This window comes from Camelus ferus, chromosome 19, assembly GCF_009834535.1.
Source record: "Camelus ferus isolate YT-003-E chromosome 19, BCGSAC_Cfer_1.0, whole genome shotgun sequence".
NCBI lineage: Eukaryota > Metazoa > Chordata > Mammalia > Artiodactyla > Camelidae > Camelus > Camelus ferus.
In genome coordinates this window covers 1,776,699-1,803,581 of record NC_045714.1, presented here as the reverse complement: position 1 = coordinate 1,803,581, position 26,883 = coordinate 1,776,699, and the positions used below count along the sequence as shown (strand labels likewise).

At 39.3% G+C, this 26,883-nt stretch overlaps 1 protein-coding gene across 2 annotated transcripts in view; it reads right to left on the bottom strand.

The window, feature by feature from the left end:
- PKIG (cAMP-dependent protein kinase inhibitor gamma) overlaps positions 1–26,780 on the bottom strand; it is a 65,898-nt gene extending 39,118 nt beyond the window's left edge. The window contains exons 1-3 of one of the 2 annotated variants that reach the window (XR_004312944.1): positions 26,731–26,780; positions 26,341–26,374; positions 22,535–22,967 (exon numbers count right to left, since the gene is read on the bottom strand). The gene's annotated coding sequence lies outside the window, so the exon portion shown is untranslated. Of the gene's footprint in view, positions 1–22,534; positions 22,968–26,340; positions 26,375–26,730 lie in introns of those variants that run through there. The other variant, XM_032461217.1, reaches the window with a different exon arrangement.
- Between the last annotated feature and the right edge of the window lie 103 nt (positions 26,781–26,883).

Genomic DNA, 26,883 nt, shown 5'->3' with positions numbered 1-26,883 from the left:
AGCTGCTCTACTGTAGTTCCCAGCATAGTACATTACAATTACTTGTTATATTTCTGTCTCCCTTAGTAGATAGAAGATGTATTTTACTCAACTCTGTAGCCCCAGTACCCAACACAATGCCTGATGAACAGAAGGCACCTATTAAATGAATATAGATGAAGAGAGACATCAGAAAAAACACAAACACATGAAAACTATTGCTTTAGTTAGAGTGGAGAGGTAAGTCATTTTTAAATAATGTTTTAATGTATTTTCTTGAGTGCCTAGGTCAAAGTTAGTATCATTCATTCAAGACCACAGGGCATAGTAATATTCATAGTAGGGACTAAAAGTCTTAATGATGGGAAATGATTGCCAATTCTCTTTATTTCCATTGGTAAGTCTGAAGTGAGTTTCAAAGGTTTGAAAGGTTTGTACATTTATGACCAGAACAATGACAGAAATGTGAAATCATGCTCAGGGAGATGGGCTTCCTCCTGTGCTCACAACCTGTCTGATAATATAATAAGTGGATGGACAATTAAAGAAGGTTAAGGAAAGATCACTGGATGAGATGGACTTGGGATCAGGCAAACAAAATCAGAAAAGAGAGCCCTCTGAAACTGATGATCATAAAAATAATGGCTGGAATTCACTGTAACTCCTGCCACATCACAATTCAGAGAGTGCTTATAAATGACATGAAGCTGCGTCCTTTCATAACATCAGAAAACAGCCACTTTAAAATGGTACAAAAATGAGATCAAAATCATAAGATGTCATGAGGCCTATGGTACTGCAGTAATAGAAAGTTTTGAGAAATGAAAAGAAACATTGAAAAAGGACTCATTTTAAAACAGACGATTTTCCCCACCTGCTGTGGGGAAGAGGGAGCTCTGACTTCAAATACCTCAAATGATGATCAAGACTCTCTTACCACATCCCCTCTCCCCCATAGTCAAAATTAATCTCCCCATCTGTCTGAGAAAGGTGAGGTTTAAGCAGAGTCTTATATCTCACACCAAAAATAGTCCTGGTGGATCTACAGATTTAAATGCAAAAATATCAAACCATGTAAGTACTAGAAAAATACACAGCATAGCATTTTATAACCTCACAATGGGGGAGGTCTTTGCAAGTAAAAAACCCAGTAGTCATTAAAGAAAAAACTGGTAAGTTTGACAATGTATATGAATAAAAATAATCTGCATGGCAAAAAAACATGATCAGCAAAAAAAAAAAAAAAAAAAAAAAAAGTCAAACCAGGAAAAGCTGTATTTCATATCATGAATAGCCTGTTTCCTTAACCTATAAAGAGGTTAACTCAGAAATTGATAAGACAAAGACCAACAACCCAAGGAGAAAAGAAGCTCGGAATATAAACAGAGAATTTACAGAAAAGGAAATACATTTGGCTCTGAATATATGAAAAACTCAACCTTACTGTATTTTTCATCTACCATTGGAGAATATTAGAAAGTCTGACAACACACTTTGATGTCAGAAAACAGGAATTCTCATCCACTGCTGATGCAGTCATGCATTGGTGGAACATCATTTGGCAAGCAATATTAAAAAATGCACAGATCTGCCTCGGCAAATTCACTTTTAGGAATCTATCATAAAGCACAGTTTTACAAGGGTGAAATATGTATTCATTGTGGCAAGACAAGAAATCATCTAAATAGCCATCAATAAGGGATAGGTTAAATAAATCAAGGTACTTCCAAGCAACAGAAGCCTATGCAGCCATTACAATTTAGATAGACAATGATAGCTATATAGTGACACAAAAGCATTTCCAAAATGTATATGTTTTTAAAAGCCTGATGTGGAATAATATGAACAACATACTGTTAAATTTGTAATAAGGAAAGAAAAAAATACAGTTACTTTTATGTTCATCAAATAGCTCTAGAAAGATACATGAGAAACTGAAAACAGTGGTAGGTGTCTCCAGGCTAGCTGAAGAGTAAGAATAAATGGAAGGTTTTTCTTTTTTCTTTTGTAGATATAGGATCCAATCAAAACCACACTTTGAAATTGATTGTTTTATTTCTTAAATTTCTTCTGCTCTAGAATAGTACCCCCATCTCTTGTAAAGAACTGGTATCTTTACAGTAGTGAGTTTTCTAATATTTGCAACATGACCTATCCCTACTTTTATTTGGATGTTCTTTAATATCTTTCAACAGTTTTATGATTTTCTCCATAGGAACCTGCTACTTTTGATGTTGTTATAGAGATTATCTTCTAAAATTTAATTTTCTATTTGTAGTTGGTGTGTAGAAATATAATTGACTTGGTGTTCAACTTGAAAAAAATAACTTTAGTGATGTATATACAGAAGTCTTTTGCAATTTCTATATAAACAATCATGTCATGTGTAAACAGTAAGCTACTAATTCTTCTTTTTCAATATTTAAAACATTTCATTTTTCTTGTCTCATTGCAATTGCTAGAACTTCCCCCCCAAAATGGAACAGACATGATGAAAATGGACAGCTCTGATTCCTGATCTCAAAGTGGAAATTTCTTCAAAGTGACAATTTAACATTAAGTGTGATGTTTCCTGTACATGTTTTATAGCTACTTCTTCACCAAATTAAGAAAGCTCCCTTCTATTCCTAGGTGGCTAAAAGTTGTTGTTTTAATCAGGAATGGATGCTGAATTTTGTCATACAATCATAATTTTTCTCTTGTAGTCTGTTAGTAGGGGGAGGGTATAGCTCAGTGGTAGAGTGCGTGCTTAGCATGCATGAGGTCCTGGGTTCAATCTCCAGTACCTCCATTAAAATAAGAGAGGCTTATTGAGCCTGCTACTTCAAGGTCCTGTCTTGGTCCTGACCCATTTCCCAGATTTTGTCCTACATCCCTCCAGTGCATCCCGTGCTTCTGTTACTCAAAGCAGAAAGGTTTGTAACTAATACAGCTATGAAGTCATTTAAAAGAATTAAATGGATATGCACAAGATGATCTCATTTATACAATTTTAAAGCAACCAATAAATCTAATATTCCTGCTCAGATATGCAGAATTTCTGAAAAAATAATCCTGGAAATTTTTATAATGGTTACTTCTATGAAATGAGAATGGGGACTTGGGGGAAGAACTCTTACTTATACCATTCAGTACTTTTTAAAAATTATTTTTATTTTTATAAAGTTTATTTTAAAAAGGAAAACAAAAGCCAGATGAGATGGGCTGTTCTGAAGCTGAGATACACTGAAATCTCTAAGTGCTTATTCTTAATGAGGGCTGTTCAAAGACAAAGCCCATTATCATTCTTTAGGTGATATGTGAAAAGAAATCACTGAAATACTTTAAATGGCAGAATGACATGTGCAAAGTAGGATTTGGATATAACTTTGGCAGAAGGAACCCTACCAGGAGGATGGACTGAGTAAAGAGAGGCTGGAAAAAAGGCAGACTAATTACATTTGAAGAAATATGAACTTGGACTGGAGAGTTGGCAGTAGGAAAGGAATAGAAGGGACTATTGCAAAAGACAAGATTATCTTATATCTCACACAATTATTTATTACTCAAATACTTACTGAATGTCTACTATGGAGTGCCAGCCATAGGGCAAATGGTATCTGAACTTTACCACAACGAACCAACCGAACAAATGATATGGTCTACTTAAGTCTCAGTTTTCTTATTTATAAAGTGGAAAGAATAAAACACCCAATTCATAGGATTGTTATAAGGATTAAAGGAAACTATATATAAAACATGCTAAATCTTCCATAAATGTTAACTACTACTACTACTACTATTATTATTACTGCTACTTCAGTGATGAGGATGACAATTTAAATAGCAAAAGTAATACCCAAGTAGCCAATCTTTCAGAAACATATCTACATTATAGAATGGGGTGTTACATATTCATTCTGCTGCATTAAAAATACTGTGGTCATTTAAAGACTGAAAGTTTTATTCCTAATGACTTGTGGCTTAATAAATTGCAGAAAGCCAATCAACTGTGAAAAAACAGAGAAGTTCCTAGCCCCTTTGTTATGCAAAGGATCCCTCCCAAGTTCTCTCCCAGACATGGAAAAGTCTTGGGAATCCAAAGGAGCACCAAGTGTCATATTTCCACTGTATACTCCAACCCAGTTCTTTAAGACCAAAGTATAAAGGTATAGCTTCTTTTAAATATTTACTGTTCAGGAAAGTATAATTATGGTTAATTTTAACTTTTGGTTGTCACATATAAAGTATTTATCAACTGAATTTGTAAACTTGGAAATTCAGCTAAATAAGGACAAAAAAATAAAAAGATAATTTTAGGCGATAAATGTTTTAGTTGTTAACAGTAACCAATCAGCAATAAACCTTTTAAGTGGAGGAGGTCTCTAAAATTCTTTCCAAATCCTGAGTTCTATGAGTTGGATTTCACATGCAAAAAGTATTTTCTTGTTAAATACACACACACACAGAGACACACACACACACACACATATATTATAAAACATAAGCAAAATGGCAGAAAAGGAGTGTTCTTTTGTCTTCTCTCTAAAAAAACACCAATTTTGATAATCTCTATAGGCAAGAATACTTCCGTGGAAAGCCAGGAGTCCAACAAAGAATTTTCAGCATACAGTTGGAGCAAAAACAAAATCTGAGACTGGACTCATTGAAGAAGGTAAGAAGAGTTTCACTTTATCCCAGTCACCCCTCCCACCAGGTGGCACAGCTCAGAGCCAGGAAAGACCTTCTTAGCCCAAGATTTCTCCCAAGGGGAAAACTGAGAGCATATGAGTGAGAGCCTGACTGCCTTTAGTCATGTAGGTCACTGTCAAGAGGTCCACTTCTTTCTCACCCCATCCAGAATACAGAGGTATTCTGCATGACTAGGGGGTAGAGAGGGACTAGGGGAACAGCAGCCAGGGCTCTTGGAGGGCATCAAAGGGACACAGGTCCTACTATAGCCCCTTCATGGGCTCCATCAGGAAGCCCACACACAATCTACCAAGATTGCCTTGCAGGAACATCCCCCCAGTTTGCTCCCACAATGCTCCATGTGCCTCACCCACACACCCACATTCCATAGCTGACTCCTTGTGTGCACCCTGAGGGCAGTGAGTGTGAGCCTTTGCAGAAAGCTAGTGAGCACATGCAGAGAACTCGTTCAACTCCGCAGGGCTGGGAGAAAGCACACAAACTTTAGCACTCAGACCACCCAAGGAAAAGCAAACAGGAGGCTGTCAGCACCTAACCTGTCTTTGCAAGATCAAGAGAAGGCATACAATCTTAAGAATTCCTCCTCAAGAGGGAACAAGAAGTGTGGAGCAGGTGTATCCATAGAAAAGGTCTGAGAAAGCCTCAGAATCCCTAGAAGGGTGAACAGTGGGTATTTCTCTCCAGAGGCCAGTCAGTAAAGGCTAGAGGAGGTGACCTCCTCTTGAAATGTGAAGACAGCAATACAATACTTCAAAGAACATGGAAAATCAAGGAAGCATGACATCGCTAAAAAAAAACAAAGTAACTTTCCAGTAACTGACCCCCCACAAATAGAGGAAGATTTAAGATTTTCCCAATGAAGAATTCAAAATAGTTATTTTAAGGAAACTTAGTGAGCTACAAGAAAACACAGAAAGAAAGGAAGACACTGACAGTAAGAAAATAATAGTACAGGACTTTAACACCCTACTTACATCAATGGACAGATCATCCAGGCAGAAAATCAATAAGCAAACACTGGCCTTAAGTGACACACGAGTCACATCAGACCAGATGAACTTAATAGATACAGATAGATCATCCCATCCAAAAACAGCATAACACACATTCTTTTTAGTGCACGTGGAACATTTTCCAGGATATATCACATGAGAGGCCATAAAATAAACTTCAGTAAATTTAAGAAAATTGAAATCATATTAAGCATCTTGTCTGATCCAAATGCTGTAAGACTAGAAATCAACTACAAGAAAAAAAAACTGAAACACATGGAGGCTGAACAATATGATACTAAACAACCAACGGATCCTTAAAGATATCAAACGAGAAATCAAAAAATACCTAGAGACAAAAAAAACACAACAATCCTCCAAAATCTATGGGATGCAGCAAGAGCAGTTCTAAGAGGGAAGTTTACAGCAATACAAGCTTACCTCAGAAATCAAGAAAAATCTCAAATAAACAATCTAACCATATACCTAAAGAAACTAGTAAAAGAAGAATGAACAAAACCCAAGGTTAGTAGAAGGAAAGAGATCATAAAGATCAGAGCAGAAATAAACTAGAGACTAAAAAAAAAAAAAAAAAAAGAATCAATGAAACTAAAAGCTGGTTCTTTGAAAAGATAAGTGTTAAAATATACAAAAGCAGCTCATTTAAATTCTGCGACAACTCCCTAAATATAATAGCAGGTGGAACCCCTACAAATGTTGCAGCACTAATGAAAAGATAAACACCCATCAGTTATGGACAGAAACTCTGTCTACTGTTAGGAAGCTGCCAGGAGATGCAGGAAGATGCAGCTGGGTAGTATGAGGAAAGCACAGGCTTTGTAAGGATGCAGATCTGGGATCATACCCCTGCTAGGACCCTGAATTTCCCTTGCACAGCAGGACAAGTCAATCTAACAAGAACACTAATGATGTCTCTCCCAGGATTGCTGCAATAACACCTAGTATGTAGTAGGTGCAGAATAAATGTGTATCTTCCTCTTCTGGGGGTAAAACATCCCAGCACCATTTGTTGAAGACTATCCCTTTTCCACTGAGTGGTCTTAGCACCCCTGTCTAAGATCATTTGATTGTGTACTCAAGGTTTTATTTCTAGACTCTCTATTTTGTTCCAGTGGTCTACATGTCTAATTATGCCAGAACCATACCATTTTGATTACTATAACTTGGTAATGTTTTGAAACCAGGACATGTGAGTCCTCCAACTTTATCCTTTTTTTTTTTTCCAAAAGTATTTTGGCTGTTTGGGGTCCCTTGAGATTTCATATGAATTTTAGGATGAATTTTTCTACTTCTGCAAAAAAAATGCCATTGGAATTTTGATAGGGATTGGACTAAATGATCTTTGAGGTTCCTTGTGATATTAAAATAATTGAAATATAGTAATATGTGTATCACTAAAGTAGAAATTTAGCTCTGGTGAATTCCAACACAAACATTTAAAGAATTAACACCAATCCTTCTCAAACTCTTTACAAAAACTAAAGAGGAAGGAAATTTCCAAATCATTTTACAAGACCAGCATTACTGTCCTACCAAAGCCGGGCAAGAACACTCTTCTTGCCTTTCAGAAAAGAAAATTACAGGCCAATATTCCCAATGAATACAAATGCAAAAACCTTCAACAAAATACTAGCAAACTTAATACAAGAGCACATTAAAAGATCATTCAAGTGATCAAATTGAATTTATCCCTGGGATACAAGAATGGTTCAACATATACACATCATACATGTGATATACCACATTAACAAAAACAAAGGAGAAAAATCATATGACCATCACAGTAGATGCAGAAAAAGCATTTGACAAAAATCAACACCCTCTCATGATAAAAACTCTCAACCAATTAGGTGCAGAAGAAATGCACCTCAATATAATAAAGACCGTGTATGACAAGCCCACAGCTAACATACTCAACAGTGAAAACCTGAAAACTTTTCCTCTAAGATCAGGAACCAGAGAAGGATGCCCCATTCTTGCCACTTCTATCCAACACAGCACTGGGAATCCCAGTCAGAGCACAGTGACACGTTCAGTGATTTCTGGCACCACATCAAAACCCTCAAATATTCAAACAGTCGGAGCACTTAAAAGATATAAGCTTCAGTAAATCCCTAAACCCAAAACTATTACAATATTTTTTAACACCCTACTCTTAGAAAAGAAAAATGTCACATGTACTGTAGGTAATAAAAAAAATTCAATAAGGCGATTATTTTCCTTTGTTTCATCAGTGAAGTTGGGAGGTACTGCCTCTGTAGCCAGGCAGGCTTTCAGGAGGCTTTTTTCAAGATGCAGGCAGCCTGGGAGTCTTTCCAGGAAGACATTGAAAAAAAAAACAGTCTTCTGCACTCTCTGTAGACACTTCAACCCTACAAAGCATGTAGGGGTTTGTCCTCTGGTAAAAACATCTTAGGAATACAGAGATCCTGGACCCTTCCCAAGCTGGGTTCCCCACCCACCTGCAAACCACCATCTATTCCTGTTCCGTCCTGCTGGTGCCCCTCCCACCTCAGAAGGTTCTAAGCTAGCAAGCAGACAGCATCAAGTCTGGGCCCTACTCAAAACCCGTTCCTCCCATTGCTGTCAGTATCAAAAGTCCTTACCCAAAATGGGGGGTGGGTTGCAAGGGTGTATGTACTTTTCATGAGCACTTCACTGTTTGTAAAATTTGCCCCAGTTGAAAAAAAATTTTTTTTAATTAATAAACTGATCTACAATGCTCTGTATGATCTGGTCCTGCCAGCTTCTCCAAATTTAGCTTGTGCCAGACTTCTCCCTCACTTGACTGTCCTCTGGTCACTCTGGAACTTATTTCAGTTCCTCCATGAGCAACCTCCTTCTCACCTCAAGGCCTTCACACATGTGGCCCTTTCTGCCAGGAATCTCAGCAGCCATCCTGCCCCATCCTACCCCCTTTCTTCCAGGTAAGTCCTATGCATCCAGCCAGTCTCAACTGGGGTGTCTCTTCCTCCAGAAGTCTTCCTTCCTCCCTTCATCCTCACGTACTAGCGTGTGCTCACATGAGCAGGTCAAGGCACTTCTCTGCTCCCTAGCATCCTCTACTTCCACCACAGCGTTTACTACAAACACACATTAGAAGAAAAGGCCCATGACAGCAGGCACCATGTTTTTATTATTCTCTGTTGCAGCCCTAGCACCTGGCATGTCACAGATGATCAGTAAATATTCACTTAATGAATGTCAAATGAAGGCATAAGGACACTAGTCATTCTGATCTATTTCCTTCCTTCCCCATTTTACTGATTCTAATGTGCTGTCTGAATTCTGTCTGTCATCTCAAATCCAACTGTTAAGGCATCACAGGTCTGGCTCTAATCCTGCTCTGGTTTCCTATCTCAGAAGAAGAAAATTTCTAGGTTCAACAGAATTTAAGTTGACAACATGTGTTTAGTTGATTAACGTGTACATTTCAGGCACTGGTCCAATCTCTCAGCCAACAGGATTGGTTTGTCTAGACAAGATTTTTTAAGAGACGTTTGGCTACCTGGCATTGGTCATCCTGGCCATTCCAAGGCAGCATAGGCTTTATAGCCTTTCCTGAGATGGAATTAATGGCCTGACACTTTCACGCTTTCAATTTTGGAAAGTAAAAAAAAAAAAGAAAGAAAAGTAACCCGACTAAATTCCCTAAAAATTCTCTCCCCTGCAAGGCTGTTATGAGGGGTAGGAAGGAAAATGAGAGGGATGAGTCAGTGTGAGTCAGTGTTAAGAAAAAAAACTGCTTCTGGTAAACAGTTTGCTCTTTTACAGACAGGATTAGGATTACCCGACTCCCACTGCTAAAAATACACAAATAACAGGTGGTATATATTATATAAGTAGTTCCAAAACAGAGACTCAGATCATTGACTCTAAAAAGGGAACAGTTAATCAGTGATGGGCCAGACCTTCCCCTGGGCCTGTTTCTTCTTGGAGAGGCCCCAAGACTAAGTAAGTGTTTCCCTTAAGACAATGAAGATCCTAAATACATCTACTGCTAACTCAAGTGACGTTAAAATAGTCCTACTATGTGCTGGTAACGGTGCCTGGCACTTCATATAATTCATCTTTAAACTTACAACAATCCTCTAGGATGGATATTATTATCAATGTTTTCTAGATAAAGAACTTGGAGTTTACAGAGGTTAAGTGATTCACCCACTGCACAGTGGCAGAGTATGACTTACATCTGACTTGGAAGTGCCTGTTTTCCTGGATCTCAAACTCAATTCAGAAATATGCATGAATCACCATACACAAGGCAATGTACCAGGCACTACAGGGGATGCAAGGGAACAAGAGGCACTCCAATTATCAGGAAAGCAAAAGTAAGAATCAAATAGGATTATCTAGGAGAGATTCATCTCTAGTTCCAGAATCTTGAACAAGGTCTGCCATGGAGGAGCTGCCTGGGGAATTATGACGGAAATATTTGTAGGAGATACGGGAAACACACAATCAAACGTAATGCAGGGCAGTCTGTGGTTAGTGTCACGAGAAAGAATGTGTTACGGGGGTTTAGACTATATCTTGCAGGGCTCAGTGAGATCTACAAACGACATGACATTTGAGGTAAGCTTGACAAATGGACTTTGCCAGGCAACACTGAAAAGTAGAGACTGGTGTAGTTCAGGGAGCTGCAGAGTTGGGATAAATCTTCCCGTGCCTCCAGCAAAATCAAGGGAAATAAAGCTGGGAAAGTAAACTGAGTGAGCCCTGAGTCAGCTTCAAGTCCCATTCTATGGAAAAGCACAAGAATTACAAATCATTAGAAGATACACTTAATGGTTAAATAAATCAAGAACTATCATACAGCCTTTCTGGAGCAAAATGGTGGTAGTGGTAGTGGGGGCATAACTGAATAAATGAATATATGTATACAAATCCGGAATGAAAGGAGCACTACAGGCAAGTTGGACCACCTCCTTCCCCTCAACACTGAACTATTACAGTACGGGTTCTGTGACGGAGCATTTTCTTTTAATTTAAACTACAGCTCTCTCCTGAGGGGACTAGTCAGTCAATGACTCTCAGCAGGCCAAGTAGCTGCAGGGCCTTCTGGAAATGGGGGAGGAAGGGAGGGCATTTTTGGTTGTCACAATATTTGATTGCTTCTCACTCAAATGGGTATTTAATAGGTGAGGACCAGGATGTTAAAAGTCCAGCAAATTGTCAGGCAGTCTTAGAGAAACATAAATTGCTCTTACCCTGCGTGCCTTTCAAATACCAGGAGATTCATGTAAGCAGAAAGACTATTTATAATTATCTGAGCCTAGAACAAAACTCCTTTTTACATCTAACAAAGTACTTTTACATGGAGGCAATGTATTTCCCAAAAATGCACAGGGAAGGAAGGGTGTAAATATCATGTGAAAGGAAGATAACACTCCTTTTTGTATTCAGGGGTGAATTATCATATCTGTAACATACTTTCAAAGAGTTCCATAAAAATTGAAAAACATACATATATGGAGATAAAAGCAAATGCAGCAAAATGTTAACACTGATTTAGGCATCTGACACAGGTGTGCACTGTACTCTAATTTTTTTCTCTATATGTTTGAAATTTTTTGTAATAAAAAGCTGGGGAAAATCCATCTAGCCCTCATTAAGTAAGTGGTCATATTAGAAGCTAAAAGCACAGATTCTAGATCTTTCCTTCCCCATGCGTCAGTTTTCCTATCTGTAACATGAGGAATAATAGTCTCAACCTCACAGAGCTGTTAAAAAGGATTAAATAAGTTAATGGAAGATGCTAAGACCAGAGCCTGGCACAGAGCAGCCACTCCTGAAGTTACAGCAATTACCATCAAACCCTAGTGAACAGTCACCCACCCACACACCTGCCCATCTCTCCATCCTGATTATTTGTACAAGTAGAAAGGTGGGAAAGTCTTGACCAAGAGTCATTTTCACACCATTTCCTTCCAATCAGATCCTTTCTCTCTCTTCTCCTTCTTGAATCTGCTCCAGACAGACAGATCCTACTAGCCTCTGACACTCCAGCCCATTTTTTTCCTAACATCTCTTGACCTTATTCTCTCCCCATCCTACCTGAACACCCTTCCTTCTTCCTTCCCCAAATTCCTACTCATCCTTCAGGGCTGTGGTCCTTTAGGCTGGCAAAGCAAGGAAAAGGAAAGCATCATCGCAGACCAGGACTTTGGTCCCAGCATGAGAGCAGAATTCCAGTGAGCTAAGCTGGACCTGTCATTCATAGTGTTCCTTCGCTTAGAACCTTTCAGTACCTCCCACTGTACCTAGAATGAGATCCAGACTCCTCATCACGGTCTACAAAGCCTGAGGTGACCCGGGCTCTACTGTGAAACTGTCCCACTCTCGCTGTCACTGCCTATCCTCCAGCATCATGGTTCTATCTGTCCTTCAAACAGGACAAACTCACCTCTATTTTAAGCCCTTTGTGCCTGTGGCTTCAAGACACAGTTCTACTAATTACGACTAGGTGATCACAGATAAGCTACTCAGTCACTTTGAAATGCAGCTTGCTCATCCACAAAATTTAGTCATTCAGAAAATAGTTATCAAGTGCCTACTACGTGTATGTTCTACTCTAGGCACAGGAGACAAAGCAATGAATAGAACAGACAAGGTTTCCACTCTCTTCAGTTCACCTTCTACTGGACAAAAGTCAACTAAACAAACAAATTTCAGACAGAAGCAAATTCTATGAAGAAAGTTAAACAGAGTATGGGGACAGGTGAACAAAAGCAGGTGGTCAGGGAAGGATGCCTTGAGGAGGTGGCATTTGAGCTGATACTTATTATTAAAGGAAACTGGATAAAGGGTATATGGGATCTCTCTGTATCTTTTACAACAGCATGTGAATCTATAATTATCTCAAAAAGTTAAAAAAAATCACCCTGGCTACTATGCAGAGATGTATCTATATACTTACATACATACATATAGATGTATCTATATACTTACATACATATATATTATGTATATAATATATATACATACATAAAAAACTTTTAACTTTAATGATCTGTTTTATTTAACCCAGTATTTCTGAAACATCATCATTTCAACATGTAATCAATGTAAAAATTATTGACATATTCTTTATCTTTGTACTAAGTCTTTGAAATACCTTGTGTATAATATAGCTCAGACCAGCCACATTTCATAATTATGAAAATCCAAAGTTTTTCACATCAACTCTCCCAATTTAAATTTTAATTAGAAGTGGCATATCTTCTAAGACAACATTGGCTGGATGACTACCAGAGATGATGTGTGTTGGATTCTCAGAAAAGAAATATCACCAAAATATACTGGAATCCCAGGAAAAAGAATCAAGTAAAGAGACTGTGTAATAAAACGTTTTACTAGAACAGTCTGTGGGAACTAAAGCAAAGAGATCATATGTCATTGGTTCAAAGAGTGGAATTAGGGTCTTGCTCTTTTTGAGATAAAGCTGCATTTTATATTTATTTGTTTTTGTTATTTGGAGATATGGAGTGGGGGTTTAGTTTGTTTGAATGAAGAAGTTTATAAAAGTCCAACTTGCCATAAACCACAAATGGCAAGGCCAAGTTTTTACTAAGTGAAAGAATAAAAATCAGACTTTTAAAAAGTCAAACCTAATGGCAAGTGGTAGTTTGAAAAGGGAGTATCTTCCTGAGAATTAAGTTTAGGGCACTGACTTTCTGCCCTCGACTTACGTAACTCTTATAGCCAGGAGACATGACAGTTGATTGTCCTGTCCAAACAAACATTGCAGAAATTTATTATAACCATCAGGGATATTCCATTTCTCTTCCCACAGTATCTACTAATTCTTATCTCAGACAGATGTGTGTGTGTGTGTGTGTGTGTGTGTGTGTTCTTTGGATGAATGTTCTGCATGATTAGAATTCTTTGCAGTACTGAGCAGAAAGCAAAGTGTTTAAAACTTCGTCTTCATTTAAAAGAAAACTGACTTTTTAAAGAGGAATTCTGGCTTTTGGAAAGCTATTTTAAATTAGGAGTTGAGCAAAGTGTTACAAGAAAAATACAGACAAATGAAGATACTGTTTATATTTCAAAGATGGTGAAACAGATTCTGCCACAAAATTTTTCCAACATTAATCCCCAGCAAACTGTTCCTTAGGAAAACTATTTTTATCCCTTTATCAACTTGGTTGATAAGTATTTCATTTCCAGTGCAAATACGGACAAGCTATATAAAGCGAAACTGTTTTCTCATGCCTTAGAAATAAACATTTTGCAAATAGAAATGAAGCTTATTGTGCTATAATATTTATTTGCTAGGCTGACAAATGACTTTGGGGCCCACGGATAACAGGAAGTCTTAGAATGAGAGTCGATGCAAGGAACAGGCTTGACTTCCAAAAAACACAGTCCCTCTGGACCAGAACACCACTCCAGAAAATTGTGATTAATGTTAATGAAGCCAGAACATATTTACATGCATTATTCCACTGCCTTGTGTGGTAGAGAAGATGCTAATATCATTCTTATTTTTCAGATAAAGAAAATGCAGCTCAGAAAGTTTGATGTCCAAGGTTACCAAGTTAGTTAGTGCCACGGCCACCCAATTCAGCTCCCTCAAGCTATGGGGTAGTGACAGTAATGGCAATGACAGTAATGGCGGTGGTGGTGGCAGCATGTCAGCTGCACTCACCATGTGCGGGGCATTGTTCACTGTTCATGTGTCAACTCATGAAACCTTCATAACAACCCCATGAGGGAGGCAGGCAGGTCTGTCTTCGGGCCACTGGCTTCCTCTTTCTCCACCCCGCCTGTCACTCACACCCTGCTTCTTTCTCCATAAAATGGGAAGTCTTAATGTTCCCTCTACCCTAACCCAAAATTGGCTCTAAAATGTTAATTGTTGCAGCTAGATGATGTGTAATGGGGGTTTCTTTACACTATTCCCTCTATCTTTGTTTATGTTAGAAAATTACTTTATAAACATTTAACATTTTTTGCTCTAACATGGAATCTGACCTACTGAAGGGGCTGGAAGACTATCCACTAACAATGAATTTGAAGGAAATGTTACGAAAGATGGCTATGTGATAACAGAAAGGGGCAGTGATTTATTCATTCATTCCATGAACATAAGCTGAGGGCCCACGTGTTAGGATATGTAAAAGTCCAGTGAAGAACTGCTGTCCTCAACAAACTAAAAGTCTAGTAGCAGACACAAAATGAATGCAAAAATAATTATAAAGGAGGACTATTTATGAGAAATGCTATAAAAAGAAAAGTTCAAACAAAGTGCTATGTGAATTGGAAAAAGAAGCCACATCAGGACAAATTCCATTACACCGATTTTTTAGGACAGTCCAAACTTTTTGGTGCATTAAATACTAAATATTGTATCTAAAATCAGCAAGTGGCCCGCAAGAAGAAATAGAACTAAATCCTAAAACAAAATTTGGGCTGAAATGCCCACATGCCCTCTTTTATTGTATTTTAATGATTTCCAGACTGAAATCCAGGCCTCTTCGTGAAGAGGGGTCAAAAATTTCTCCCAAGTCCTTGGATTAAAACATAGTGACCTGGGGAGGGTATAGCTCAAGTGGTGGAGCACATGCTTAGCATATACAAGGTCCTAGGTTCAATCCCCAGCACCTCCGCTAAAACAAACAAAAAAGGGAAACAAATAAACCTAATTACCTCCCTCCCCCCAAAAAAAAACTTAAATAAATTTTTTTTTAAAATCTAGTACAACTGTGACCCTCATTTTACAAATAAGAAAATTGAGACATGGTGAAGTTAAGTGACTTGCCTGAGATCATACAACTAGTAAATGGCAGAGTGAGAATTCAAACCCAGGCAGTCTGGTTCCCGCCAGGCTGGGGACTCCAACCACTAAAACTCCATGAAACCAAAAAGGTGGGAGCTGCAGTGTGCCGGTGCTCCAGAGCAGTGCTGTCCCACACAAGTTTCTCTAGTGATGGAAATGTTTTATACCTGGGCTGTGAATACAGTAATCACTAGTCATATGTGGCTACTGAGATTGAGAAACTGGATTTTTAGTTTAATTTTAATTAACTAAAATTTAAACAGCAACATGTGGGTAGTAGCTATCATACTGGATAGCATAGTAGAGTTGTCTACTAGTCAAGAACATTCAGAGGGCCGTGGGAATTAAACACTAAGTTTTCTAGTGAGAATGGAGAGGGTCTGTCAGCATCCATTAAGTGGAGACTGATTAAAAAGCTTCTACTGTATAGTAACTGACATGAAAAGATACTCATGATGTGGTTAAATGGAAAATATGAATTATAAAACATATAAAGTATGAGCTCATAATCTGATTAAACAACCATGAACAGAAAGACAGTGAACACATACGAAACTGTGCTTTCCTCCACGCGGAGGGCATGGAGGACACTGAGGACTGCCTTCCGTGGTGGGCACTGCATGTTGTCAGACCTGTAGCCATTTTCCCTCCCTCTCTTGTTGGGAACAGCGATGTGTTCAGCTAAGAAACCTCATTCACCAGCCTCCCTCCAGATACAAACAATTAATGAGATGTAAACTGTACGTGTTGGCGGGGACTTCTGGAACTTTAAAGGGTGTCTTTTGCCCTCCCCTCTCCTACTTCTTCCTGCATCAAGGAAGGACTGTTTGGTTAGCGAGCCAGAAGCCCACTTGTGACCACAAGGTGACCAAAGAGTGCCAACTATGTGACAAGAATGATGGAGCAGAAAGAAAGAAAGATCTAGGCTGTGGCAGTGTGGAACTGCCATGCCAGCAACAGACTGCCAATTTTGGACTTAACGCTTTTTTTGGGGTTGGGGGGAGTAAGTTTTTTTTTTAAGTGGCAGTACTGGGGATTGAACCCAGGACCTCCTGCATGCTAAGCATGCCCTCTACCACTACCCTCCTCCATAATGCTTTTTTTAAAGAACAATAAATAACTTGTCTTATTTAAAGCCCTGTTATTAGCAACCAACACAGTTCCTAGCTGACCAATCTACTCAGTGTCTGTTCTCCTACTTACAGAAAAACTTCCTTTCCAACAGAAATAAAAGTCTGTTCCATTAAAAAAAAATATTCTAGAACTCCTCTCCCAAATAACTTCCTCAACCTACTAATTGCCAGCCAACTAGGTAGTAACCTACAGTTTGAAAAGCACTGATATAGCCAGCCCCTTGCAGTGCAGTTTTGCCAACACATAAAACCAATCCAGGAAAGCAATGTTGTAACTAACTAGTATTGGACAGAGCACACAGGCTGTTTTCTTAAAAAAAAAAAAAAAATATATATATATACATATTAAGCTGAATTATTAACTGAGGGGATTTCCTCCACCTACCAGGGGGGAAAATACATAACAGCTGTGCAAAGGCTGCTTTAAATCAGGAGACAGTAGGATTTAACAGAGCACATGACTTGGCGTCAGAAAACCTGGATTCATCTGCAACCCCTAATAAAATAATAGATCAAGGCAATGATTAATAGCTGGTAAAAACCATTCTGTGAAAGGCTGATGAGAAACTTATAATGGATGGATCATGCTAACAAACACCTGAACCCAATGATCAATTCCAGTATCACAAAAAGTGAGAGAATTAGACTTTACTGGCTGCCAGTGTGATGCACAGCAGCACCCACAAAGCATAATGGCCAAAAAAATAAAGGGACTCAAGGAACACATTAAAGGAATCTAATCAGCCAAATCCAGAATGTGAGCAGTTGTACAGGACAAATGACCTGATTTTTCAACAAATAAAAGGGGGTGGGGTGGGAAGAGAAACTGCCATAGATTCAGACACTTAAGAGACTATCACCCAGGTGAAATAGGTGGTCCTTGTCTGGATTCTGATTCAAACAAACCAATTGTAAAAAGACATTTATGAGATAATTGAGGAAACTGAATACCAGATAGATATTTGGTAATATTTAGGAATTACCACTGTTCATTTCCTTAGGTGTGATAATATTGTGATTATGGGGGGGGGGAGGAGGAGAAAAAATCCTTATCTCTTAGATGCATATTAAAGTCTTTATAGATGAAATGATACAATGTCTAGGATTTGCTTTAAAATAATGCAAGGTGGGGAGGGAGGAGGGCATATAGATCAAATAAAACTGACCATATGTTAGTATCTTTTGAAGCTGGAGTATGAGTATAAGGTATTTATTATACTATCTTTTCTACTTTTGTATATGTTAAGAACTTTCCATAATAATAAGCTATAATATAAAATGAAAATAAGAAAACCCAGATTCAAACTCCAGAATTTATTAGATGTAGGAGCTGGGAGGTTTCTTAAATCATCTGATCTTCAATTTCCTCATCCAAAAATAGGACTGATAATCCCTGTCTCACAGAATTATTGGGAAGAATGAAATGAGATCATGGGTTCACATCTTTGGGATATGCAGCTCTTATAAACTGCAGAACGCTTACAATTGTCAGCACAACAGTTAGTTTCCTCTGTGATGCTCTGGAAGCAGAGAGAGATCATAGTTTTTTGAGCAGAAATGGGTAGTAAGCTGAATCCATTTGGACTCTTAAGATTTTTTGTTTTGCAGTAGCCCCTTAGTAAGACACTGTTTACTTCTTTATTGGGCCCTTTCTACTCAAAGGAGAGTGTCAAAGATATCTGCAATAAATTGAAGGTCTCTAACCTGAGTTGTTTATATTTCTTGTTTACCTTCCCAATTATATTTCCCCTGCTAAAGGCAGAGAGGATATTTACAGGAGACTGTGTTGTTAAAATAAAACTGAACACGATTAGGGATCAATATAATCCAAATAGGACTTTGTTTAAAATACTCCAGGTGCTTTTAGAAGAATAAATATGTGTCTTTCAGCACTAATGCTTCATCTCAAATAAAAGGAAGTTAACAGAGGTTCAAGTCTAAGTAACACAAAGGGAAATTTGGCACAATCTGGCTTCAGCTTGCAGAATGAGTTGGCGGGAGCCAAAAGTGACCTTTCTATAATGCGAATCTGATTAAGTCATTTCCCTTCTTTTCAATGGTTTCCCTCTGCTTTCAGGAAGGGTTCAAACTCCTGAACAAAAAGGCTCAGGTGGCTCTCCCAGCCTTATTTTCTCCCTCCTCCCCTAGTCTAAGCCTCTTCTCCCCACAGGCCTCCGTTTCATTCTCCACTCCTTACTTCCTTAACTCTTGGTTGTCAAGTCCTATTGATTCTCCTGAAATGTCTCTCAAATCTGCCCACTCCGTTCCATTCCTGCTGCCGCTGCCCTAGATCAGGTCTTTTTCTTTTTTCTTTTTTACCTTTACTCCCGCATCTCCCCAATAGGATATATCCTTATTGCTTTTCTGATTATGAAAGCAATTTACACTCATAAAAAAAAAGGCAATAAGGAAAGGAATAAAAGTCTCCATGATCTCATGACACAGACATAAAGAACTTATTTTTCTGGCCCACATATGTTCACAGCAGCATTATTCACAATAGTCAAAAGAGGGAAGCAACCCAAATATCCTTCTATGGAATGGATAAACAAAATGTGTTCATACATACAATAGAATATTATTTAGCCTTCAAAAGGAAGGAAATTCTGACACATGCTACAACACAGGCAAACCTTGAGGACATTATACTAAGTGAAATAAACCAATCACAAAAGACAAATACTGCATGATTCCACTTATATGAAATATCCAGAATAGTCAAATTCATAGAAACAGAAATGGTAGTTATAATGGTGGTTGCCATGGGCTAGGGTGAGGCGGGAATGTGGAGTTGTGCTTCTAACTGGTATAAAGTTTGTTCTGCAAGATTAAAAAGTTCTGGAGGTTGATTGCACAACAGTGTGAATATCTTTAACACTACTGAAATACACTACACTTAAAACACTACTAACTTAAAAATGGTTATGATAAAAAATGGTTACGATAAATTTTATGTTATGGGTATTTTACCACAGTAAAAATAATGTTTCAAACAACTCATCTTCCTAGACATTTTTCCTATAAGTATGTATGTATACACTTAAAAAAAACAAAAATAGAAACCTACTGTAATCTGCTTTTCACACCTAACCATATAAAGTAAACATCTTTCCATATATATAGCTCCCACCTCATTCTTTTTTAATGGCTGATAGTACCCACATATGACCGCACCCTAATTTAACCAGTCTGTTTTCAATTTTTCAATATTATAAAAACATCACAGTCAACATCTTTGCATATATTCTCCTTATGTCTCATAATAGACATCTGTTTTGTTTGTTTTTTACATGCCCTTTTTCTGCTATCAATACCCCAATTTTCCCAAAAGAAAAAAAAAACCAATAAACCTCCACCTCCCCCCTCCAGCCCACTCATTCTTTTGGCTAGTATGGACACATTTAAACTTTATTCCTAGGTATTTATTTTTCATGTTGCAATTGTCATTTCTCCTACAATTCCATTTTCTGAATATTACTGTTGGTATGAAGCAATTGCTTTTTGTCTATCCCGTAGCTGCTGGTTCACTTAACCTTATTCTATCTAATTATTTTTTATGCAATTCTTTTGTATTTTCTTGGGAGATAATCATATCGTAGGTAGACAACCATATCATTTAGGGAGTGATTAAAAGCAAAAGCTCTAGGCTCAGGCTGACCTGGATTCAAATCCGGTGTGACCTTGGCTAAGCATTTTTACCTCCATTTCCTCATCCGTAAGCTGGGAATTATACTAGAGGCTATCTCCAAGGGTTGTTGTAAAGATCACATTATGGAAAGTCCTAAACGCAGTATTAGTTCAATAAGTGTCTGCTATTTCACGAGAATGAAGACTTAACTTTCTCTCCACATTTGCATCTTTCATTTATTTTTTCTGTTACGCAGCTGCACTCCTTTTCTGCAATTACCTTGCTTCCCACTTCTTCAAAAAAGTACACACCACCAGACTCTTCAAAGGGTCTGTCCTGTGGATCTCATCCACTGTCACGTCCTCTGCAAAGCTGTGTCACTGATTTATCTTTCCATCTCCTGTATTTTCTCTGCCTCTCCCTCACTACTGGCTCTTTGCCGTCAGCCTCTAAATCTGCTCAGCCTTTAAATCTGCTCGTGTCTCTCTCCTGCTTAAAGACTTCACCTGATTCCCAATCACTCTCCAGCTTCTCTGGCGTCTCTTCACAGCCAGACTTCTTGGAGCTGCCTACACTTTGTCTTTACTTTCTCACATCCCACTCTCTCCTCATCCCACTGACATATTACATTGAACCTTTGGAAGCTGCCTGTATTACAGATTCCACCCCCATCATTTCACCAAATTTGCCCAATTAGGTCCTCAGTGACCTCTATATTTATTTATCCAAAAGGCACATTTTAACATTTAACTTATTTTACTTGAAATCCGAGCAGCATCCAGCAATGTTGACCTCTTCCTTGGGTTTTTATTACTACACTCTCCTAGCTTTCCTCCCATTCTCTGGCCATTTCTTCCTGGTGTAGTCTAAATGAATGGTTCTGCCGAGCGTGTGCAACACACTGGTCTTGCATGATCTGGGCCTTAAAAAAAAAAATCTCACTGCTTGGGTCTCTTCTAATACTGATTAAGTTCCAGTTGTACTAAACTGCTTTTTTTCTCCACAAATGTACCTTTGAATATGTCTGGAATACATGCCATGAGGAAAGGAACCTGATTCTTTACTACCTACACAGTGCCTGGCACGCAGCTGATGCTTAATAGATATTTTTTGAATGGCCATAAATGAATAGCTACAATGTGAGAAACAGACTGGAGGAGTCATGAGACCAAGAGACGAGAACAACAACAACAAAAAACCCCAGTCTTTGGAAAACATACTGCTGATCAAACATACACAACACACACTCACTGCCTGCTTTAAATCCTTTGATGCTCCCCACTAACCCCCACGATAAAGTCCAAACTCCTCAAAATTTATAAGGAGATACAAGGTAAGTCCTTCAGAAGGGCACCTGCTTAGCTGTCAAACACATCTAGCCAGACTACTTCCACTTCCCAGAATCTGTCTCTTAACAGGCTGTGAAATCCCTCAAATGCCCAAGAAGACGGCACTCCCTCTCCAGGATCCTGCGCTGGCTGTTCTGTCTAGAACACTGTGCACTCCACCAGCTTCATCTTCTGCCAATACAAAGGCAGTCTTCATGTCTCATTTTGGAAGTCCTCTTCTTTTGAAACCTCTCTTTGACCATCCTCCCCAACCTCGTCTCCGGAAATCTGGGTTAACCGCTTTCTCTGTGCATTCACAGTCCCCTGTATGCCCCAAATCATAGCTGGAACCGCAATGAATTCCTATTTATACAGTAAAACTGTGGAGTTCCCAGAGGACAAGATGTTTCATTGACTTTTTTATCCCTGGCAATCAGCCCAGGCCCTGGCACACGGTACAGGCTCACTGATGGACCTCCCTGTAGTAGCAGTAGTAATAATAAAAGCTCTCAAGCATTGAGGACTTACCTGCAAAGACTTGAAATATAAATTTATTTTGTAATAACCTTCTAAAACAGGTGCTATCATTATCCCCATTCTGCAGATGGAAAAACTGATGTACAAAGAAGTCAATCCCCTCTGGCCCCAGAAGAGTCGCACAGACGTACATTTTCTGCAGTTTAGAGTTATTCCTCGACTCCCAAATAAGATGGGCTTTTTTTTTAAAAAGAAACTTTCGCATCAGGCCAGTGGTCCACAAACATAATCAACAGCCCAAAGCGAACTCCATGCCAGCGACAGGCGGGGGTAAAGGCCACGAGGGGGCGCCGCCCCGGCGCCTATGGGCGGGGAATAAAGGTCAGGCCCCCGTCTCCTTCCTGGGGGTCCCCCCGTGGCCCAGCCCCTCGACCGCTGCGACAAGTCGACGCCGCGAGCCGTGCCTTTGGGCCGCCACTGCCCGCCCGGCCCCTGCTCACCTGCCGTCCCGCCACCAGCCGATCCGGGCCGCCGGCCCGCAGCGCCTCCCCCGGGCTGCCTGGCGCCCGCCGCGCGCAGCGGAGACCGTTGCCTTGGCGACCGGAGCTGCCGAACTCCCGCGGCTCGCGCTACGGCGGCTCGGAGGGGACCAGGAGGCGTCACGTCCCCTTCCGCAGCCCCCGAGCGGGCGGAGGGGTGAAATCGGGTGGCAGTCGTAGTCCTGGGCGGTGAGGGACCCGGCTGGGGATTGGCAGCTTGGAACTTGGCCCCGAAGGAAGAAAGAAGGAAACGTTTCGGGGAAAGGGGGGCACAAGGCCGGAGGAAGACTTGTGCTTCGAAGCCTGCACGTGCGTGTCTCAGTTTCTCTCTCGGGTCACCTGAGATGGAGTCCATGCTGGGAGATGACGGAGGCGCAGGCAGAAGCTGGCTAGACTGGGAATATTTAAAGACGTGAAAACTAATGTGGGAGGGGTGGCACACGCCTCTCTCTTTAATTTCCAAAGCAGTGATGTGGCAAAGAATTAAAAAAACAAAAACAAAAACAAACTTGTTTCTTTGGGCTCAAAGTGGGAATTAGATCACCAGATTTAATTTTAATATGGAAATTGTTTAACTTGTGACCAGTAGTTATACTTTATGGAATAATCCTGCATATAATACTGAAACATGAGCATGAGAGATACTCATTGCTCCATTGTAACAGCAAAAGAGTTGAGACATCTAAACGTCCATCGGTAAGGGATTAACTAAATTATGTCACATCCATAAAATGGATCACCATAGCAAGAATTAAGAGGAGCAGAAGGATAGATGTAGATACAGTTTAGATACAGACCTTTCTTCAAGCTATGCATACAGCAATAGTCTCCTAACTTTATCTTTGCTTCTAACTTTTACTTCCAACTCTGCCCCAGTCTATTCTCCACCTGAGATCCAAAATGATCCTTTTAAAATGTAAACATGATCATGTCTTTCCCCTGTTCAAAACCTTTTAGTATGCTGAACAAAATCTAGAGTTACCATGCTCAACAACAGACTCCCAAGTGAACTACCTCCCTGGATATCGGTCCAATCCCATCTCTCACCACTTTCCCTCTTGTCCATGCTCCAGCCACCCTGGCTTGTTAAGAATGCTTCCAACTCGAGGCCTTTCCTCTTGCTGTTCTATGTTAGGACCGCCCTTCCTCCAGATATCCCCATGACTTGCTTCCTCACTTCCTTCAAATCTCAACTTAAAATGTCAGGCCTTCAAAAAGACCTGCCCTGGTGGGAGAGTATAGCTCAGTGGTAGAGTGTGTGCTTAGCATGCAGGAGATCCTGGGTTCAATCCCCAGTACTTACATTAAAATGAATAAATAAACCTAATTACCTCCTCCCCTCCACCCAAGAAAATAAAATAATAAATAAATAAAAATATATAAAGTGTTTTTGTTTTTTTTAAAGAAGACCTGTCTTGACTATATTTAAAATAGCAGACCCCACCAACTTTGTCTTCTCCTCTCCTGGTTCATTTTTTATTTTTTCACAGCTCTTGTCACTATCTGATCTTATATTTTACATTTGTTTGTTGCCTGTCTCTTTTCACTAAAGCATAAACTTTAAAGGGCAAGCATTTTGTTTGTTCCCTGCTGTTTTCCCATCACTGGGAAGTGTGTGGCACATAGTAACAGCTTGGTCAGTACTTCTTGAATGAATGAATAAGTTAAGTGAAATAAGCAATGTGCAACACCAGGTGGTTGGAATGCTACTATGGGTAAAAAGGGAGTGGTAGATAATACCTATATTGCTGGCATAGGCATACATGTACTCTGGAAAGAGACCTGGGAGGTGCTGAGGACTAAGCTAATACATCTTCACTGTATGTTCTTTTATACAGTATTTTTTTGTTGTTGTTAATAGAAGTACTGGGGGTTGAACCCAGGACCTTGTGCATGCTAAGCCTGTTCTCTACCATTGGGCTATATCCCCACCCCCCATACAGTATTTTTAAAAATCAAGTACATACATTATCTTTTCAAACAACATATAGGAGTGTAGGTAATCAGATTATTCCACCCCAAAATATGCCACTTTGGCATAAGGATTATTTACAGCAGAAGACAACTGAGAAGTAGACACAGAAAAGCTCTCTGCCCTTCCCCCTATGAATTACCCTTTGTAAGGTATCCCCCATCTCCTCTCCACCAGGAAGGGCAAAAGTTAATCACAGGAGACAACTCTAGATAGACTATCAGTGAGAGGAAGCTACAAAACAAACCTTACTAAAACAATCCTTATCTTCCATCAGTTTCTCACATATGTTTACCTTCCCACAGGCTGCCTCCTAAAAGCCATAAACCCTTTTCCTTCGTCCTATCACATCTCTACAAATTTTAATTTACCCTTCTCTGTCAGAATGATATAAAAGCCTCCTTGCCTAGCTGGCCCAATCACTGAAATTCAGAAGGTAGGGGGAAAACAACCTAGTTTTGACAATAGGAATATGAAAGGGGCTACTTTGGGTGACAGTGAGCCCCCCACTCTATAGGGGATGTTGCTGAGGGGTTCTTGCATGATGTGGGAAATTAGAATAGATGCTCTGAAAGATCTGCCCTCCCTCACCGTTGCCACCTAGATGAGGCACACTTAACCACTTTGGGTCAGAAACACTGAGACGGGCAGGGTCCCACATTTGGGAGGACTAATGCTTGCAGGTCAGGATGTGAAAAACTCTTCAGCTGCTGGTGAGACCCACTGTTCCTCACTGAACATAAAAAAGTGTTCAATGAATATAAACAAATATCAGATGAGGCTACTCTGTAGTTGGAACAAGGCAATAGATAAGGCCACTCTGGAAACAAATATGACTCAACATCTTCTTCCAACATGAGTGGGTCCTGCTTCTTTTTCAAGGACAACTCTGGCCCTCTTTTAATCCTCCTACCTTCTGGATAAAAATTAAAATATCTAATTATTGAATTGTTCCTGCTTCTTGACTCTGTCCAGTTCAAAATTGTTCCCCACTTCCTTAACCTCTTCCCTGCTCCTTAGAGATACCCAGCACAAACCCAAATCCTACAACAAGCTTTTCCCAATTCCCTCTTACCAAGATACCTCATGGCTTCTCTTAATACGTTCTCCCTTAATGAACAAGCTAAATAACTCTAATTCATTTTGACTATGGTATGTTCCTGGTAGAATTGGATCACGGACTTTATCACAGTCTTAGCTTTTTTTCTGCCCAGTCCAACACTGTCCAGACAGAAAGAAGGAAGGATTTTAAGGGTTACCTGGAAGGTTCAGTGGTCCTGAAACAGCCTGACTTGGGCAGGTAGTTTGGGGGGCAGAAAGAAAGAAGGGCTGAGGTAGGAATTAGGAAAGCTTGAGTAATTCTTCTTCCTCTGTCATCAACCCTTTCTGTGGCCTTAGGCAAACCATTTCACTTTGAGTCTTTTCCCATTTCTTTCTGTACAAAAAGAGATTCAAATATATTTCTAAAGCTTCTTCCAATCTAAATATTCTAGGATCCAAACTCTACAGGTTCTCATACTGCCAGGTAAATGTTCCCCTACACTAGTCATTTGTATAACGTTGTCACCATTGTTGCCATATCTACATACCACCTGTACTGTTATGGACATTAGTAAATAATTTTTCAAAATTTTTTCTTTAAATGGACTCTTAATTTTTACTTAAATTTACAAAGGAAAATTTACACCACTGCTTAAGTGGAAATCAAGCATTGCTTGGTAGAAGTGTAAGAATTTCTGCAAATCCACACATACACAAACCCTAAAACAATGTTATTTAACTGTAGAGTGGTTACCTTTGGATGATATTTGGAAAGTGAAGCCTTCACTCTGTTAAAAAGGGAGATAAGCAAATGTTAGAAAAAATGTTAAATACGTACTAGTCTCAAACACACTTTCTCTTTAATTTGAAGCAAGACGTTCTCATCCTGCCTTTCAGTGTTATTTAATGACCGATATATGCATCCTTGGATCCTTTCATTTATCCCAAATGGCTTATTTATCCCGCATTTTAGGAAACAGTGCCCATCTCTCCTGCTTCACTTGGGCTCATCCTTCAGGTCTTAGACTAAATATAAATTCCTCAGATTAGATATAAAGTCCTTCCAGGACTACTCCCCAACTATTTACCTTCCCCCTACATAGTAGGCATTAAATAAACTTTTATTGAAAGAATATTCCCTCACGCTACTTTTTCATTGTAGTCACCAAAGTATGTCATGGTACGTTTCTGTTCATCATCAGTCTCTTCTTAACTTGACCATAAATTCTCGTGCACTTCTGTACCCCAAATCTTGACACATAGTGAGCTCCCAGTGAATACAAATGAGATCAAAGAA